This window comes from Lagopus leucura, unplaced genomic scaffold, assembly GCF_019238085.1.
Source record: "Lagopus leucura isolate 7727_CA_CO unplaced genomic scaffold, USGS_WTPT01 Super-Scaffold_100015, whole genome shotgun sequence".
NCBI classification, from domain to species: domain Eukaryota; kingdom Metazoa; phylum Chordata; class Aves; order Galliformes; family Phasianidae; genus Lagopus; species Lagopus leucura.
In genome coordinates this window covers 9914225-9927979 of record NW_024962269.1, presented here as the reverse complement: position 1 = coordinate 9927979, position 13755 = coordinate 9914225, and the positions used below count along the sequence as shown (strand labels likewise).

General features: G+C 46.8%; 1 protein-coding gene across 3 annotated transcripts in view; it reads left to right on the top strand.

The window, feature by feature from the left end:
• Nucleotides 1-2977: 2977 nt before the first annotated feature.
• The window catches only part of ZFAND6 (zinc finger AN1-type containing 6), a 33994-nt gene continuing 23216 nt past the window's right edge, over nt 2978-13755 (top strand). The window contains exons 1-2 of one of the 3 annotated variants that reach the window (XM_042875915.1): nt 2978-3083; nt 5068-5162. The gene's annotated coding sequence lies outside the window, so the exon portion shown is untranslated. Of the gene's footprint in view, nt 3084-5067; nt 5163-8871; nt 8961-13755 lie in introns of those variants that run through there. The other 2 variants (XM_042875917.1, XM_042875916.1) reach the window with 2 other exon arrangements.

Here is a 13755-nt window from a genome sequence, read left to right as displayed (position 1 = left end):
TAGGTTTGGATAACAAACTCCAACTCATCCCATTAGTGTATGGAATGGAACAGAGGTCAGGGTGACCGCGGAAAGATAATCATCGAGATTCAGAATGAAATCAAATCTCATTTGAGACTCAGCTGTTCAAGAAAGTTTGGGGGTTATTTATTTTGGATTTGTATAGGCTGTCTCTCAGGAAGCAGAGGCTGATTCCTCTCTCATTAATGCCACAGTGAAATTCTCAGCAGTCTCAGGGGCTGCATGCTGGGCCCCGAACAACTAGGTTATAAGAACTGAAATGATGTTAACGCTGAACACCTGATCCAAAGCCCACTGAACTGAAGAAGAGACTTTCTGTTTATTGCCTCTGAAGAATCTCAAAATGAATACGTTACTAAGATTCCTCAAGTAATTCCCAAAATTTTAGCAAAAGAAGAAATAACAAGCTGCTATAGCAGAAGGATACATAACAGGAACCAAAGGAAAAGGTCCTATATGCTGGTGGATAGATTGAATATAATGGGAAGAAGGAAGTAAAAGTTAGAAGAAACTTATTTCAGAATTTTTTTTGCATATGTTTTCTAGAGAGGCAGATGGCCCTTAAGAATATGGAAATAAATTGTGCCAAAGTATCAAGGTAACAGGAACCTTAAAATGCAACAAACATCTAAATAATGCAGGCCAAGGAGATCAAACGCTGTTTCAGCTGTGACACTGTAAATGAGGTAATAATGTTCATGGGTTGTTCCACCTTCCCATACATCATCAAATCACCACAGACCTGAGAACCCTTCACACCCATCTTTGGCGTTTCAGCTTGCACTAAGAAGCCCCACTTGAAAGTGTGGAGCCTGGAGCTTCTTTTTGACTATTCTTTCACAGCAAAATCATGTCTGGTAGAATGAGGTTGTTGGGATGTTCATCTCCATGCACTGCCTATCAAGCTCCACGTGCTTTTAGTGACCCTATGTCCTGCTAACACTTGTGTACTCTTCAAAATCAAAGTTATTGCTATCATCAACTTGAGGAGGATAAATAGCCTTTAACTTCTTTTCTGTGCTCTGTAGAAAACAGTCTTTTGTTTTCATTTACTGGCCACTTTAACCCTCCATCCTCTTTAGCTGATTTCTGATGCCTTCCAAATCCAGGAGGTCTTTCTCTGCTTTACTCATTTCTCTGATCAGATGCTTCCCTCTTTCCAAACAACGCTTATTTTTTTGGCCTTGCAATCTTGAGGTCTTCAAATGAGAAAATTGAACTCTATTTCATTAATACATCTTCTACTCGCAGTTGCTCAAGATTCACTTTTTAACCTGCATCCCATTACCCAATTATCTCAGCCACCTTCTTCATTATTTTTCTTTCTCAGACACAGTTTGACTACAGCCCCTTCTGCAGATGACACGCGACTCTCTGTTCCCTATTTTCTACTTGTTTGCCTGTTTTGAGTTGTGGCTTCTGACCACACCAAACATACCAATTCTGAACGTTTCAAGAAATCCACTTACTCCAGCATTTCTGTGACTAAGCCTTCTCATTCTGGCACATCAGAAAATCAACGAGCTTCATTCGCAATCAAGCAAGATCGCATCTGAACATTCTGCTGCTCCCCCTTGACATTTGATGCCATAACTTAACATTTGTTCCACCATGTGTTGCTGGTCAATATCTCCTGGCAGGAGGCATCCATCTCATTCACTGTCTGCATTTCCCTTTTTATTCCCTGCCAGCTGTTGTGTTGGTTGCTCACAACTGCAGAAGAATCAGCTGGCCTTTCCCTAAGCAGACAGAGCGTGTTCTATCCTTCTAGTAAGCCTCTGTATCTCTAACAGTGAGATGAAACCTGGCACAAATAAAGTAGTTTCAGATGAACCCAAGGGGTTTTATGTTTTCTTTATAAGAAAACTATATAAAAGAGGCGACCACGGAGAGGCTTGGAGGAATGTGATCATCACTCCCCACAGCTCCTTGTGATTACTGCCAAGGCCATGAAAGCACTCCAAATAATGCTGTGGGGAATGCTGTGATACCCACACGAGATGCAGGTCATCTTCTGCTCGTGCAACCTGCCGCTTGGAAGACGCATTGCATCAGCAAAGGCAGCCAAGTGAGCCAAAGTGAGCCAAGAGTGAATAATCTCTACCAAAATAGCTATAAAGCTATGTTAGCATTTCCACGCTGGTCGCAGAAGCATTTTCTGGAGTTGATCCAAATTCAGATATTAAAAAAACAATAATTAAGGGTCTTCTTGCCATTCAGTGCTTTGCTAGGTTTACGGGTCTGCCTGCTGGGCTCACACTGTAGGCAGTGAGAAGCTCATACCGATGGAATGTCTCTTCTGAGACTTTCTTTTTGCTGACACCCTGTGTTCTCCTGCAATGCCTATCTTAGAATAGCCTCAAATTCCTCTGCCCTAAAACAAGCATGCATTCCATAACATTGTTATAACATTAAATATCCTGATAAGAAATGGAAATGTTTTGCCCATCTCCCTGCCCTGTCTCACTCCCTGGAGCTTCACAACAGCTGGATTTCTCCTCCCAGACTCGGCTCACCTGCTGCTCTGACCTCCCTTACAGCTCCCCCGGTCTCGGCCCAACAGATAAAATTCCTCTTTTATTTGCTTTGTTTCATCCCTCTGGAATCCCGTCCTCCCCCCCCCCCCCGCCTGCTAACAGCCACCGAGTCGCTCATCGCCCTTCAATGTCACCCCACGACCCCGTCTCAGGTGCAGCAATGTCAGGCTGTAGTGCAGGTGCAATACGTGAGCTGCGGTATTGCCACACAGAAAGCACTATCGTGTGACGTATCGTAGGTCGTGACAGAACCTAAAGCGGAGGCTCAGCGCCCCAGGCAGCTCACAAGGACACAGCGCATGGGATGGGCCGCGGTCCCTTTAAACACCATTCTGCGGTTCACGTCGCCGCCGTCTCCTTGCGCTAATTAGCGGCGGGCCCGGCTCCGCCCCCTTTCCTCCAGGCCTTCCTTCGGCGGCTCCTCCAATCAGCGCCCGCCCGCGTCACTCTCGGGGCAAGGAAACACGGAGAAAGGGGAGAAAAAGTTTGGCGAGGAGCGAGCGGGGCCGGGAGCAGCAGCAGCAGGTGAGAGCGGGGCGGCGGGACTGGCGGCGGCGGCGGCTGTGGGTGGCGGTTCGGCGCTGAGCTGCTGCGTTCTGTTCTGTTTCCCCGCCGTGCTCGGGGCTGCTTTTCTGCCTTTTTTGGTCGTTCCTTCCTCCCCCGCCCCTCCTGCGGCCGCCGGGCTGCGTGCGCAGAGCCGACCCGGGGCAGAGGTGTTTGTACGCGTGTCCTTGGGCGGATAAGGGAGCTGCCCCGAGGTGCGCCGTGCCGTTCTGAAGTCCGTTCCCTGGGTGGCTGTCCGGGCTTGTCCCGCACGGGGGGGCATTGCATAAGAGTTACTGGAGTTAAGAGGTTTTTCTGAGGCTCGGCGCTCCATCAGCTGTGCCAAAGCGTGTGCGCTGCGCGGAAGGGTGCAGCGCTGTCAGCTGCCCTATGAACTTTAAGGAGGAGGAGGGGGGGGAAGCAGCTGCTCGTTTCCTCCTCCTGCTCCCAAGCAAGTGATTTGGCTTGATGTCCTCTGAAACGATTCCTTTTGCAGAAAGCTGGTCCTCCTCTGTTGATAATGGTAACTCAGCAGCTGGGGGAAGCGAATTTGCCAGTTCCTTCCTTGCTGTCTTTCCTGTGTCTGCTTTAACTTCTGTTACTTTGCTCTTTGAGTTCTGCCTGGTTCTTCTATGTGCTGTTTGCAGTGCGTACACCTGTTCTTCATATTAATTACTGCCTAGCCGAACAAGGGGCCTGGTTCTGGCCTCATCCATAATATATTTATTCTGGCCAAAATAACAGCGTGTTCCTGCTTGGTTTTTTTTTTTTGTTCCTTGTGATGCTGAGTACCAAAGCTGACACATCAGTGGCAGCACTCCTTGATTTTACTGCTTTCCTGATAGAGTCTTAAGCAGGGAAGGATTTCCTCTATCCTGCGTGTGCTTCTGAGGATACCTCTTAAAATAGCTTTTGCCTTACAAAACAAGGAATCATTAAAATAATAACAGATTAAAATCAACTTACCTAATCGTGTGTTGTTGACACGGATGACAAACATTGTGTTTCATAATACACCTTGGAGAGAGTGATCTAAGAACACAAGTTTACATTTCAGCTTCTTGTTATTTCACGGTCTCGGATGGTGCATACAAAACCTTGTACAAATAGCCTGAAAGAGATAGCAGCAAGTTATCAGGAGAGCAGCACTGACATAAACTAGTGAAAAGTTGCCATGGTTACAGATAAAGGTAATCCCTGTTTCTGTAAGAGTGTGTCCTTCTGTAACAGCTGTATTAATCAGTTTGATTTCGGAGGGGATTAGAAGTACCCAAACTCCTGGCTCCATTTTCTTTTCAGCTAATAGTTGTGCAGCTCCCTTTTTAATTAAGTACTGAATAGACTCGGACTTGTGCTCAACATACTCAATTTAAGCTGCAGAGAGTATTATAGATTATGTACAGATGCAGGTGAAGCATGCTGAATTAAGTGGAAACTGGCTTTATTATTTTTTTTTTCCCACCCGAGAGTTACCTGACGGCAAGGAAAAATCTTTCCAAATCCTTTTTGGATCATTTCTCAGGTACTCTGAAATGAGTTCTGTGGCATCTCATGCTGCAGCCTTCAGCTGTGCGTCCGTACAAGATGTAATTCCTTGTTATGATCTTAAAAAAATATTAAAAAAAAAACTTAATAATATCAGCTTGGCAGCTGCTGGGTGATTGAGAACAATTGTGGCTGTGCAGCTTGTATATGAGGAGACAAGAGGAGCAAAAGGGAAAGAGAAGCAAAAACATTAAAAAAAAATAATAATCAAAGCTGTTCACTTACTGGCTTGTTCCCTAGACAGGAGGAAGCAGTTGGAGTGTAACATGTGGATAAACTTCAGTAAGTTCTCATGGTAGCTCACCTGTGAGTGATCTGAAATAGCTATTTGAACTGCAAGGTCTGTGACTGTCCAGGCAGCTACTGCCCCGCTCTGCTGGAGGCCTGATATTTACCATGTGCACCTCTCTGTTCCTTCCAGGTTTGATTATTGCTGTGCAGTGGTACATCTTGGATTGAAAGCAGCAAGGGAAACCTCAGAAAGTTCTTCAAGACTGCTGCAATCTCATCAGTCTGGTATGTTGTGCTCCATAGGCTCCTGAGGTACCAAGTTGCATTCTTTGTATGCATGGGCCTCCTTAGTTACTGCTTAGGACAGTGAAGTTTCTAGGACTTTGGCTTGCTATCAGCAACATTATTCTCAGCTACCAAGAGCTATGGAGCTTTATATTGCTGGGGTAGTGCAGGAGATCACTTTCAGTAGTGTTATTCATACCAGGGCAATGAACCTGCGCTCCAGAACCTTCAGTCAACATACACTCTGAACCTGCTTTCATCTTGCCCATCCTGCCTTGCATTTCCAGGCATTTCTGCAAGCTCTTTAAACTAAAACCAAGTTGGAAAGAAGCTATCCCTGACTGCCTGACTCTCTAGAGGCTGCACAATGGTTTGCTGAAGAATGCATAAGAACATGAAAAAGAGTGTTTTTCATCATGCAGGGGTGTTTTTTTCAGGTCCTTATGTAGACGTGTTGTTTAGGTTTAGTAATACTGCTAACTTTTGAAATCATCCCTCAAATGCCAAAGTTCTGAAATTCCTATGCTTGTGTGCTTTTAAACTGATGTATTTGCAAAGACCTCTTATACAGCAAGTTTGAGAACTGCAGCTTACAAACAAGTATTATAACAACTTTTTAATCTTAAAAGTATCTCAAATAAAACTAAAAGACAGCTATGGTTGTTTTTACAACATCAGCGCGTGCTGTAACACTGACACAGTTGACAACAGGAGGGTAAAGTCCTCTTTTACAATTCAAGCTCAGTGTGTCAAAGCTGCACTTCTACTGCTTTGCTACTTATCAACATGTATAAAATCCAGAAGTCCTGGGTATTCATGACCTGTGGAAAACAGGTGCAAAATGTGAGGAAAGTTTCTGTGATGCAGCGATCTGGGAATCGGATAGCAAGTAACCATCTCTGTATCTAATCCCCCCACAGCCTTCGCACGCAGCTTTTGATCACTACTATTCTGGTCTCTCTTGGAACTGGTGACTTAAAGATGGAAGGCTCTGGTGTTGATCTCTTGAGCTGTCAAGTCCTCCAAACTTACTGTCTTCTGTATATTTAAGATTACAGAACAAATGGGCTTTTAGCCGTTCCGTGATTACAGTAGTCAAATGAGAGTCAGGTGCTTTCTTCTTGTTGTCCTCAGAGCAAAGTTCAGTGGCAGCAAACCAAATCTCTTTTACAGTGCTGTCAAAGCTTCCCTGTTTAGTGTACTTGCAGCTGCAATCTGCTGGTTTATTTTTTTCTGCATTACTACAGATGCTGTAAGAGTAACGAAGGCTTAACTTCAGCCTAGACCTTAAAATGATGTCTCTGCACTTCCTGTGTAGTGTCTTGAGTTTGAAGAGGAAATAGATTGTGTTCAGAAACTGAGCTTATAAATTGGGCTTTTTAATGGTGAGTTCCACTAGATTTCAGCACAAGAAATAACTAGAGTAGCAATTTATTTAAAATGTGGACTTCCAACATCTAAATACAGATGTGTTGTATCCATGATTTCCAGTTTGATGAGACAGGGCCAACTGTGAACCTAGTTTTGATTTTACTTTTTTTCCCCGTTTCACAGATTTTTTTTTGGAGTGTTCTATTACTTCTGTGCTGATAGCAAATTACTCCTGGGGCATTCTTAGTGAGATAGTAGAACGTTGTTTGTTTGCTTTAAAATGAAATTAGGTGAGCAAATTGAGGAGGTCAGTTCTGAACAGAGGAGAAGCTGCTTTGCCATTCCCCCATGCCGTGGTGAGCCACGCTCTGGCTTATCAGGAGGTGAGCAAACTTCTGCCAGATCAGTGAGCCAGAGGTGCACAGAAGGGGCTGATGAGCACCAGAGCTGTGGTGAGGGAGTAGGCCAGGCTGTGTGGCTGGGAGGGGAAAGATGGGGAGAAAGGAGGAAGAAACTGGTCCTTTGTGCTGCGATAAGGAGCTACTGGCTGCCTGGTTAACAGAAATGTGAGTTCAAGTGCAGGTTGTTTAATGATAAGTGATTTCTCATCACTGTTACAGTTACCAGGTGGTTAGGCTTCTTTAGTTATAGGTTAACATTTTTATTTTCCTCCTGAAAGTCATAAAGCAGTGTTTGCAGTTGTCACGTTCTCTGCTAGCACTGGGCAGTTCTGTTGATAAGATGTGCAACTTCTGCTGCTGTTATTGTTATGGGTCTAAAGTTAATGTGCTCTGAGTTGAAGCTTTCCAGGATTGGTCACTGAGATACTTGGAAGACGCTTTGCTGGTATGCTTTATTTGCATGAAATACATGCTTGGTTTTCATTGCTTTGATAGCTGTGGCCATAAGTGCTGTGTAAGTATGGTCTCCTGGTTGCCCTCAGGGTAACTTGAAGTCCTATGAAGTACTGGATTCAAGCATAAGGGTTAACAGCTGATGCTTCTAGCTCAGATTTTAGGTTCTGTAGGGAAAGTTTGGCAAATCCTATCAAAGGTATCTCCATTCTTGTCATGGTTTGTGCTCCTTAACTAAACAACTGCTCAAACTGCTGCTTTCCAGTTCAGTTTGGACTTGTGGTGTGACAGATCAGCCTGTAATATAAGGTAGCACAAAGCATGTGTGACTGTTTGAAGGGGAATTAGACGTGTTCAGAAGGTGCTTGTGTTCTCTTTGGTAGAGTTTGTGAAACAGCAGCGTGCTGAGCTGTGCTCGACTTGGTTGATGTGCACAGGGGGAGTTAAGGTGGGTGTCTGTGCTGGGGGTGGGGGAGACGTTGCCTGGGGAGAGGTGGGAAGGAGCAGAAAGACGGAACAGCTTTTCCCCTGTACAGCAACAACCCAACCCCGATGTGTTTATGCAGGCAACATGATAGCTTCATCTAGCTTTGTGTTGGTAGCTACCTAGAAATAAGCACTTGAAACTGCTTTATATAAGGCAACTTTGCTGGTGAGGTAGGTATTGTGTAACTGCTGGTACTTGGTGGGTGTGTGAGGGAAGTTGCTGTTCTCTGGCCCACCCCAGGTTTGTTCTCCAATGGGATTTATCAGTGCTTGTGAAATATTTCTTACGCTTTGTTTTTGACTCTTCCTGTATTCATTTGACGGGTAGGAAAATCCTTACAACACCAGCGTCGGCTATTTGCACAGCACGAAGAAGCTGTGCTGTGGGAAAAGCTGCCGGCCGTCGGAGCTCGAGCAGCTCCGTGCAGATGTGGCGAGCCGGGGGAAGGCTGAATAAGCACGAAAAGTTTTGGCAGCGCGCAGCACCTCGCGAGCGGGAGGCAGCCGCTTCCTGCCTGCGCCGTGCTGACTCACGCCTCGAACCGGGAGCGCAGTGTGGAACTGCCCTCTGCGCGTATTTTTAGCCGGGTTACTAATTCGGGCGGCGTGCCGGCTTCCCGGGGCAACTGCGGCGGCCGCCGGGCCCCGAACCCACGGAGCCTCTCGTCTCGCACGGTGCCACGCGTGACGGCGGTCGGGCTCGCCGTAGCGGCGACTCGCCGTGCTCCCGTGTCGCTCAACACCGCCGCGCTGTTCGGAGGGGCGGCGCCGCGCCTCGCGTGGGGGCTCCGGCGGAGCACGCGTGGGGCCGAGCCTCGCGAGGCGCTGCCCCTTTAAGAAGCCGCTCGCCCAGAGTGCTCGGAGCGGGCCAACCTAACGTGCTAGCAAGGAAAAGTTCTTTCTATAATGGATACGCGGCTGGGCCAATCGCCGGGGGTAGCCCTGCCGGGGGAGGCGGGGCCTCCTCGCCTCGCCCAATAGCGGTGTGGTAGGCGGGGCGCCGCGGCCAGGCTCGGTTGCTCCGCATCACAGCTCCAAGTGAAGTTAATCTGGGGTGAAGCGAACAGAAAATTGTGGCGATCCGTGGGTAGGCATTTTCCCCTTCTAATCGCGTCGTGTGGCCGCGCTTCGCCCCCCGGGGCGGCGAAGTGCACGCGCGTGGGGCTTTTCTCCATTGTTTTGCTTCCTAATGATGGCAGAACATTAACATTTCTGCAGGGAAGCAGAACAAAAGGGCTCTTTAGGCAGGAAATCGGGTGCCGGGCTCAAACTTGCCCGAGTTTCTTTTGTCGCCGGGCGCCTCGCAGCGCGTTGCTCTGCCCGGGAAGGTCGAGCCGTGCGGGCAGACCGTGAATTCGGAAATATCGGGGGCGATGCGCTGTGCCGGAGTTACACAATGTTACGGAGAGGGAGAGCTGGGTTTTAGCCCCAACTTCGCTCGTTCTGATCAGATTGGAGCTAACGAACGATGACAGCTGCGATTGGATTATTCAGCGATAGCGTTTGCTCCGAGCCGTGTGTCTCCAATTGTCCATTGTTACAGCACGGGAGACCGCTCTGCTGCCGGCTGTGCTCGGCGAGAGGAATGTCGCTCAGAACAAAGATACGTACAACTCCATGCGAGGCACGGCGATATTTTTTTCCTCTCCTCTTTTTTAATCAGCTTTGCCGAACGGCCGGGGCCGTCGGAGCACGCACGGGCAGGGAGCGTCTCTTGCCCTTCCAGCAGGCTTCCCTTCGGGGCCCTGAGAGCCCTGCACCGCCCGGTGACAGCGGGCGTCTGCTTAGAGGGAGGATTATTTTTAGTCTCTTGTCCCAGACGTGGCGTTAAGGCCCTTCCCAACGCTATTTTTAGCGATACTTCATGCATCGGAGGGACGTTGAGGAGCAGGATGAGCCCAGCTTGCCAGGGTGGCATGGGACAGGGCTGGGAGGGAGGGGAGCAGGAAGTGCGAGCCAGGAAGCCGGGCTACGGCGAGAGCGGGGCCGTGAATCGCCATCCTTCTGGTCTCTCTGACAAGTGTGTTGGATGAGGCCACGTACAGAACAATGCTTCCAAAGGGGTGAGCCTATTTTCTTGCTTCCCTAAATATTTCCTGCCTTTTTTTTTTCCCCTTCTTTTTACAAAACCGCTCGTCTGTATGCAGCTCCTCCTGGGAGTCAGAAAGCGATACGCGTGGCCCTAATACTTGTTGAGCCTCAGTAAAGAGTTTGGTGGGATTTGTATGACTAATCGAGATAAGAGAACGGCTGTGGAAAGCCATAGTTGAATCTTGCGCTGTGCAAAGTGTGGTTATTAAAGCGTCCCTCACACTTTCGGTTTTGCACTGAGCCCTTTTGCTTTCTCCCAAAGCGATGGGTACGGATTGCTTTTTTGAAACTACATCAAAGCATCCTGACGTGGTGGCATCTTGCTGGCTTGAAGGTCTGAATTACCATCTTTTTCTATCTGCTTACAGCAATTTAATGCTGGAGATCATGTTTATACCTTGGGAATACTGTAGAATGAGCAGTGATTGTATGCACTCAAGGGGTGAGCCAGTTCTCTGGTCTAAAGGGAGGTAATTTAGAAAGGGGTATACATAAGTTTGATTAGAATCGTAGAAGATCCCAACTTGGAAGGGGCACATAAGGATCACTGAATCCAACTCCTACCTGGGGTTTGATTAATTTCTTAATTTAAAGCTGATACTAGGCCACGTGGATGGGTTTCATGTCTCAGGTGGGGGCAAGAACAATCAAACAGTTTCCTTCCATCTCTGTAAATGGATGCTGTGTGTAAGTGAGTTAGACTTGTTAAACTGAAGAAAATTCAAGTGTTTGGCCAAATGCTAAGAGTCAGAACAAGGCTGCATCCATCAGGCAGGCTTTTGGCTCATGGTGCTTGGTGTCTGAGGAGCCATTCTTCTCTGGTCCCCTCTACCTCTCAACTTAGTTAGGGAAGGCACGTTCTCTGGGATCAATTTGCTGGATTCATTCAGCATGCGAAGTGCTGGTCTCTCACCACACGTGTGCAGTTCTAATACAGGCTGTTTGTAGAAAGCAAATCTGCCCTGAAGGATCAATGTACTGCTTTGTTGGCACAGCTGTACAGCTTCTGTATTTGGGCTACAGCATTCAGAGCTGGGGCTGGACCTGTGCTGTCCCCACGCTGATTGGTTGCACCAGTGCTCCTTGTTCGTAAAACCTTCCCTTGCACATGCTCCATCTGCACATCTTAAACACTGTGAATGTGCTGTGGGATTTGTCTGTTGCTTGTGCATCCCATTCTGGCTCATCTCTGATGTAAGAGATTCTTAGAGTGATTTTAAACCCGTGTACAAATTGCAGGACCTGTTATCCTGTTGGCAATGCAGAGAGGGACTGTTCTCACCAGTTCCCAATGCTGTGGGGTGGGTGGCTCTCTGCAGGGTCACCCCATGCTCTGCTTCTGGCTAACAACGACTTAGTGAAGGTCGTGTACCTCCCATGGGATGATCTTTGTAAACCAAGCCCTGCAGCCTTAGGGAGGGCAGTGGGCCTGTCCTGCAAACAGCAGCTGGGCTTGGGGTCCCTGCTGAGTGCCTGCTGCTCCCCGGCAGTGTGGTCCTGTGGGTGCTGCTGGCAGAGCCAGCTGCACTCACTTGCTTTGCTTTAAATGAGTGTCCTGAGCCAAGCAGGCTGGCTGTGCTTCCCTCTTCTTCCCCCTATTCCCAGAGTGGTATAGTGATCATTTCTGTTAATTGCTTTGTGCCTAAGGCAGAATGGGGGTGGGAGGGGGGAATAATGTCATCTTAGAACACTTCAGCCCTACGTATAATAAATAAATAAAAAAAAAAGCAATATCTGTCTGTGTTTTCAGGCGTGGGGCTGTGCCCACTCAATAGCTGGCTGCTTCTAGGGAGGCCGTGGAGCTGATAGTTGTGGCTGGGGTGTTGCAGAGAGGGCTGGTGCTGGAGGTGAGGCCCCAGAGTGGTACAGGGCTCCTCAGGACATGATCGGCCTCCTGGGTGGGGCAGCTGATGGGGCTGGCCATGTTTACACTAATAACGTTTTGTGAAAATAAGCAGCTAATTACACATGACCTACAAAGGAATAAAAATAACCGAGGTCTTTTCTTGCTTTTAAATCCATTTAACAGAGGCATGAAAGGTTTGGGCTTTTTTAGACCTGCTTTTTTTTTTTTTTTTTTTTTTTTTCCTTTTAGAAATATCAGGAACATTAAGTCTTTCTTCCCTGTTCTTGTTGGATGTCTCAGATGTGTCATAAGCTTCTCAGCCCTTAATTGAAGGGGTGGGGTGATATATTTTTAACAGATCCCTACTTCCAACTGTGTTTATAGGGCTTTTGAGCTAAATCGATCAGCAAAAACAAAGCTGTGACAGTGTAGAAAACCATTTTTCTCAATGAAGTTGTATTTGCTTGCTTGTTCCGTGGTTGCTGACAGAAGCTCAGGTGTTTGGTTTTTTTCCATCTGGAAAGTAACTTTTCTGGCTATTAAATTATGCATTGAGATTGAGTGAGTGAAATCCTAGCGCAATCCATCTTTTGTTAAATTTAGATCAACTTTAGACGATCATTTGAGTGTTATTTACACTAAATGCAGAAGTTCACTTGCATATTTCATAAAAATAGTTCCTTTTTGAAGCAACAGTTTCATTAAATGCGTGGTTCTTCCTTTAAGTTAATGGTTCAGCAGCCTTGCAGAAGCCGTTGCTGCCTGTGAGCTGCAGACCACCCCTGCTCAGCCATTCTGCCCTGTCAGGATCCATTTGCGTCACAGCACTCTAACCTTCAGGACATGGTATTTGTCAGCCTGAAATGTAATAATCCTGTATCTGTGGCACTGAAGTATAAACAGCACGGCTGCCTTGGCAGGCCCTGACAGCCACCTGAATGCTTCAGCTAGCCCAGGGTTGAAGGCGACGCTTTGCTGGCACGTCCTGTGATTCATGGTGCTGATGTATTCGTAGCCATGGGAGGGATTAGGGAAGAAAACAAACTTGGTTATCAAATGAGCGTGGCAGCCTAATAGCAGTATTTTTGAGGGCAGAAGTAAGGTGCTCTCAGCTTGTTTAAATGTTTTGTGTTGAGTGTTTTGGTCTTCTTGTTTGTTTTTTAAACAATGATTTAACTTCTGGCCATTAGCTTAAACAAGGCAGGAGAGCAGACTGTGTGTGCCATCGACTATAAACACTGAATTGGACTGATGAAAGACAAATATTGCATGAGGAAACAGATATTTTCCACTGAAGACTTGAAAGTTTTGGAAATAGGAGACAAGAACCTAGAGGCAGATAAGAGATTGCAAAGGAAGCTGAATTTGTCTCTATTTCTGCTATGTAAACTTAAGATGCTTTCCAAAAATGATGATGGAATCAAGACCTGTAGTGCAATTAACTGTATCATGAAATAGAACGACTTCTGTGCAGTAGAACCTCGATCAAGGAGCAGAGGAACTCGCTGTGTTCTGTGTGTTTAAAAAAGAGTGGGATGAACAGCATCCCAAAGTTTCCATGTTCAAGTTTTCTGAGGGAACGTCTGCAGACTCCTTGTGTTGGGACCTGACCATCCATATATCGTAACAGTGTGAGGTTCTGTTGGGTCCTGGTGTTAGGTCATTGAGTAAACTGATTCTATAGGAGCTAGTTAGAACTAGTTCTCAACCCAGTGTTGTCATCTTGGTGGAAAGTAACTGTTTTAGTGCTTTTTGATATCACAGTGGTTTCATTTTGCTCCTGCAGAAAACAAGTACTGATATGGAAGGACTTACCTAGATGATGTTTTAGGTAAGAGGCTGGAGAATTGCTCAACTTGTCAATTGCTCAACTGGAGAATTGTTTGGCTATCGGTGTGTGTTGTGGGGGTTGTCTGAAGTATCGTGGAAGAGCAGGAAGGAGGCA